The 6,000-nt window shown below is 44.9% G+C and overlaps 1 protein-coding gene across 3 annotated transcripts in view; it reads right to left on the minus strand.

The window, feature by feature from the left end:
• The window catches only part of USP53 (ubiquitin specific peptidase 53), a 55,210-nt gene extending 50,826 nt beyond the window's left edge, over window positions 1–4,384 (minus strand). For 2 of the 3 annotated variants that reach the window (XM_061585231.1, XM_061585229.1), the window contains exon 1: window positions 3,918–4,384. The gene's annotated coding sequence lies outside the window, so the exon portion shown is untranslated. Of the gene's footprint in view, window positions 1–3,726; window positions 3,796–3,917 lie in introns of those variants that run through there. The other variant, XM_061585230.1, reaches the window with a different exon arrangement.
• Window positions 4,385–6,000: the final 1,616 nt, after the last annotated feature.

Raw genomic sequence — 6,000 nt, forward strand, 5'->3', positions numbered from 1 at the left:
CACTTTGGATGTATCTGTAACTTTAATGAAAAGAGAAAAAGACATCACTTCGCCTCATTCTGAATCCATCACCTCTGGGCAGGACAGGTAACTGTGGTGGTGGTGGAACTGGCAAAAATCACCTTCTCCCTTCCACCAGCCAGAGCTTCCACTGAATATCAGTACCTCTTGCAAATGGAAAGAGCATTTCTGTTAGCAGAAGGAACATTGGCTCCAATCCACAGATCTTTTTGTGCATGTGGAGAGTGGAAATTAATATCACTCTGAGCTGGATTTGTTGATATTGTTGAACTAAAAAGATTATCCATATTTCATAGTATTCAGTTTTGCATGACTATGCTAAACAAGGGCCATTGTATTCCTCTTTCAATTAATAATCTAGAGCAATCTAGAGTCATTTGATTTGTAGCTAGAACGTCACAGCAATATTTACAAACAAAAAATATTTACTGATTTTAAAATTCCACTCTCTCTGCTTGCCAGAAAGCAAGCTGAAATAAGAACAAGTTTTATACTGCTCCCTCAAGATGCTCAGATTTCAGTTCTGACAAGTTTCCATGGGAAAAGTTACAGAATAGTTGACAATAACACTATAAGCCCATTCCTCTAGCAGGCTGTAAATCTTAGAAGACTTAAAAGAACTTCTATGTAATGAGACTTGTGTGTTTAAGATCAAGATTCCAGTAATAATCTTTTCATACAATGTACAGAGGTGGAAACATGTCATGAACACACAATGTCAGTCTTCAGGAAGGTTAAAATGTTTATGAAAATGTATGGAAAGGTTTTGAATATCCCAAGTAATTTTGGCTTGACAGTTTCCACTTCTTACTTTATTTAGTATTTGCCAGAATACTGAAACAATGACTGAATCCTGTGTTTTTTAATCTAGTTCCAAAAAAAATCTAGTTTGAAATATTTTACAAAACATTTTGGTGCATTTATTCTCAAGTCAGGGACCTAAGTCTTCATAAACTTATCCCACTCACCACTATGAGCTGGTTAATGCAAATATTTATTAATTTTAATTAACTGACAATGAGGACACTGAACTTGTCAAGGATTATCAATACCTTGGCACAGTCATTAATCAAAATGGAGACAATAGTCAAGAAATCAGAAGAAGGCTAGGACTGGGGAGGGCAGAAGAAGGCTATGACGGGGGTATATAACAACAACAAACTTCAAAAGCAGTTACCTTCCATAAGATGTCAATCACATAGTTAACCTTATGCATTAAATAATCTTTTTACTTAAAAGTTAAGCATTTTCTATCCAAGACAATGAAATCTGTATATACAATGTGTGGGTGGGTGGGTGTATCTGCTAAACATACATGGAAGTGAACACTTCAGTGAATCTTCACAAAACATTTCAGATCTCTAAGAATAATGAACTATGTACATCAACAATGATTAGGTTTGTAGTAGCTCCTAGACTTTGCAATATATTTGTCATCATTAACTTATTCAAGTATTGTATCTTTTTAACCTCTATTCCATATCTTTTGCCATGTTATAACCAACAACATTTCAAGCACTGGAAATCCAATCCACACACAAACAAACACGTGCACCTGTACTGGCATTTCCTGTTTTAAAAGGTTTATAACGGGTCCTGTGTACTTCTTTTTAACATGCATGTAACATCCAGGTTAAAAATTAACATTTATAGCTTAACACTTATGAAACTAGCAATGATCACAATATGATGTTTTGTTTATTTAGCATGACAGGTTCATGACTATAAATATTTATAATTAGGGTATCCCACTTTTTTTTACAAATCACAATGATGTTTCTTTTTAAAGAACAAGACACCCAATTTGAGAGCAAGATCACCAAACACAGAAAAGATAGAGCATAAAAGATAGCCAATATCTACTGAAAACTTGCACACACACACAACAGAATGGAAAAATAGAAAAAGCCAGTCTGGTGTAGCAGTTAGTGTTGGACAAAGACCTAGGAGCCCAGGGTTCAAATCCCCACTCAGCCATGAAGCTTGCTGGGTGACTTTGGGCCAGTCACTGTCTCTCAGCCTAACCTACCTCACAAGGTTGTTGTGAGGATAAAATGGAGACAGAGGAGAATCATGTAGGCCACCTTGTACCTTGAGCTCCATGCAGCAAAGGTGGGATATAAATGTCATAATAATAAAATCAACTATTAGATACTCTGGAGATAATAGTCAAGAAATTAGAAGAAGGCTAGGACTGTCAAGGGCAGCTATGAGAGAACTGGAAAAGGTCCTCAAATGCAAAGTCAGGATCATTCAGACCATGGTATTCCTAATCTCTATGTATGGATGTGAAAGTTGGACAGTAAAAAAGTGGATAAGAGAAAAATCAACTCATTTGAAATGTGTTGGAGGAGAGCTTTGTGGGTACCATGGACTGCAAAAACGACAAATAATTGCATGTTAGAACAGACTAAACCAGAACTGTCACTAGAAGCTAAAATGATGAAACTGAGGTTATCATACTTGGGACACATCATGAGAAGACATGATTCATTAGAAAAGATAATAGTGCTTGGAAAAACAGAAGGAAGTAGAAAAAGAGGAAGGCCAAACAAGAGATGGATTGATTCCATAAAGGAAGCCACAGACCTGAACTTACAAGATCTGAACAGGGTGGTTCATGACAGATGGTCTTGGAGGTCACAGATTCATAGGGTCGCCATAAGTCGTAGTCGACTTGGAGGCACATAACAACAAAAACAACAATAGAGCCTTTTTATACAGGTTTCAATGTTCTTGAAATCTCAAAGTTTGCAAAACCTGTCTGATGTAAGGACAACCAAAACAATGGATCATTAACCCTCTCACTGCAATAAACCAGTGGGAGCCAGATCTCCCAAATCTAGATGGTTCCTTTTCCTATGCATTTTTTACCACAATTGGCATGCAGATTAAGTTCTTTTCCTGCTTTCTTCCCTATTAAATGTAATATCTTCTGCAGCTCACAGTTAACTAAGGATGGGGCTTTTAGAGGAAGAGGACGGAAGAAGAAAAAAACAGGGAATCATATGATGCACTGCGGTGGGGGCCACAGGCAGCATGTCGACCCTTAATGATGGCTCCGGATTAGAGAGCAAGGGATAAGAGGTGTGGAGAAAGGAGGCGGAGAGTTGTCATTAGTCGAGCCATTTCAACAGCCAATAAACTGATACGGAGCAGGGGCCGCAGGAACAGAAAGCGTGAAGTAGTAAACAAGGAGAAAGAGTGTTACAGAAAGGCGGCTGAAGGGCTCGAAACCCGCAAGGAAAAATACACAACGGGGAAGACTGAAGTGGGGTGGGTGAGAAAGAAAAGCGTCACTAAAGGACTCCTCAAAAACCACGGAGGGCCCACAAGAGTGACTAGTTAGCCAGCCAGGTGGGCGACTAAGAAATCCAATAAATAAATAAATAAATAAATAAAAAGGGACGCGTGAGAACGGGAAGAGGCGTGTTACGTGCGGGGTGTCTCGCACAAGAGACTGGCGGGCTTGACCAACGCAATCCAGCCAGCAGCGCGCCCCAGTCGGGCTTGGCCAAGTCGAGGGGAGGCGAGGCAAGGCAAGGCAGAAGCGGCACCCTCACTCCCAACTACCCTCAGGGCTCTCGCCTGAGGCACCTGCCGCCCCAAAGAAAAACTTTCTGCGCCAATAAGTTCCAGACTGACAGGTGTGTGCGTGGAAAGGCGAAGGGGCTGAAGGAGGGGCGCCCTCCGTTCTCAACCGACCGGCTCTCTGAAGGGCCAGCCGCTGTATGCCTCCTTCTTCCTCCTCCTGCTGTCGTGCCTCTTGGCCGGCGCTCCTTTCCACCGCCTTCTCTTCCCCCCTTCAGGAGCGCCGCTTTTCTGTCCTGGAAATACCCAATCACTCGGCCAGCCCAGTATTAGACCCCATTTCCTGCCGTCTCTGAGGGACTCACCTCCGCTCCGACGCTGCTGCCACGCCAGACGCTGCTCCCCATCCCGACCACGACTCCGTCCGGCAGGGGATCGGACTGTGCCGCAGGCTGGCTCCTTCCCCCGCCTACCACCAGGCTATAGTCCCGCCCTCTTTTTCCCCCCTCTCCCCCCCCCCGGCGTAACTTTCTTCCTCCCGCTTTGAGGGACGCTCTAGCGCCCTAAGGTGGTAGAGTAGGGGGAGGGAGGCGGAGGAGGAAAGGGAATCAGGAGGGCAATAAGCCGGGAGTTCTCGCGCGCTTGCTGAGAGAGCGAGCACGCGCAGGCAGGGCACGCGCACCAGGTAACGCGTGGGAGGGGCAAGTAGTCGGCCGTCGGGAGCCAAGTTCCAGCTAATTCCGGTGACTTCAGACTCTGAGGGAGAAGCGAGGGTTGGGGGTGAAAGAGAAGAGAAAGAACGGCCTCCGATTGGATATAGGAAGGGAGGCCATAGGAAAACAAACGCCAGAAATGATTGGAAGTGCGGGGATATGACGTTGTCTCAGGAGGAGCCAACCCGAACGCAGGATTCTGCCCCCTCCTTCCTCCTGCTTTAATTAGTCAATCAATCAAGATCCTGACCCGGCGATGGTTTGCTGCGCGTGGAATTTCGTCTTCAGTTTGTTGTGCGGGCGATGTGACTAAGAAGTACTGACGATGCTGGGAAGAAGTTCAACATGTAACCCTAAGCAAGCCACGGAAATGAGATTAACAGCCTCCTTCCGCCGAGAAGACAATTTCCTTCCCCCTTTATGTGCCCTTCCCAACCCATCTGGCTGGCACCCATAGGAAACATTGCCCACGGGTAACTTTAAAGGTGGTTTATTTAACATCCCTTTTTGCTTACTTGCCTGTAGCGGATGGCGAAAGGTTTGGGTTTGGTACTGCTGTTCAGTGGCATTGGGCAAGCAAGTGAAGACGGGGCCTTGGACAAGTGATGGTGGTAAAGAGAAGCAGCACAGAAGGTTGGTCCTTGGTCCTAGCACCTCCATTGCTAGGCCACCTGACTGAGGCAGCTTCAAGAAGTAGCTTTTCACTCTTGGCTGGGCCTCTTTTGCCCAACCCTAATGGCCATGCTGCCCAGAGACAGAACAAAGATAGCAGCAGGCACTCCTTGCGGCCTCTTCAGTTGCCTGCTCAGATGAGCCAAGGAGTGGTAGCAGTCGCAAGGTACAGCAGCAGCTGGTCTCTTTGGTCACCCTCTCCACTGGGCAGTGTGGCAAGGAAAAATGGACTCCTCCAGGGAAGTTAGGAGCAAGGGAGTCCTCCAGGGGATTGCTGCTAAAGGCCTCCCAAACCCTAGAATCAGCTTTGCCTTGTATTTAGTCCCCTCTGCTTACCAAACCTAGCATCCTTGATCTTTCCCCATCCAGCATATTTAGCATCTCTCTTCCATTTGTCTCCCTATTTCCTGCCTTCTCTTCCAGTCCTTTCCCCCTTTCTGTAAAGCTGGGGACAAGCCAGCCCAGAAATGTTGCAGTCCTGTAAATCCTAACCCCAAGTCTTGGGGTAGAAACACACTTACTGTTGTGCTGGTTCCAGTGCATCTCCACCTCTCTTTTCTGACAATGGGGCAAACACTGCTAGTCCAACCCTGCCACTTTTTACTCTATTACCTGGTCAGATCATCTGGAGTGTTTTATTATTATTCCGTTTCAGTCAGATTCTGCAACTGATCAGCAGATCAACCAGTTTCTCCTCCAGGTGTAGCCAATGGAAACACTTTGCTGTAGGCAGCTAGTGTGTCCATAGCCTGAGTATGTGTAACCCAGTAAGGAAAAAATGCACCCTCATCTACATATACAGTACTGCTGTGACACCTTGGGATGTTCATAAGCATTACAATGGGCTGAGGGATTGCAACTCTGAGCTATAGAATTACTGTAAACAATCAAACTGCTGTGAAAGAGATTGTAGGCCCCAGGGGAAGGATGAGCTGTGGAAGAGATCTAAGCAGACGAGGAATCAAGGCATAAGGAACCCAGAGATGGAATTAATCAAGGGAGTGCAAAGTAGCCTAGTGCTGTGAATCAGAAACCTGAAGGAAGCATAAGTAGAGGAAGCAGT

The sequence above is a fragment of the Rhineura floridana genome, chromosome 9 (genome assembly GCF_030035675.1).
Source record: "Rhineura floridana isolate rRhiFlo1 chromosome 9, rRhiFlo1.hap2, whole genome shotgun sequence".
In the NCBI taxonomy this organism is placed as follows: Eukaryota; Metazoa; Chordata; class Lepidosauria; order Squamata; family Rhineuridae; genus Rhineura; species Rhineura floridana.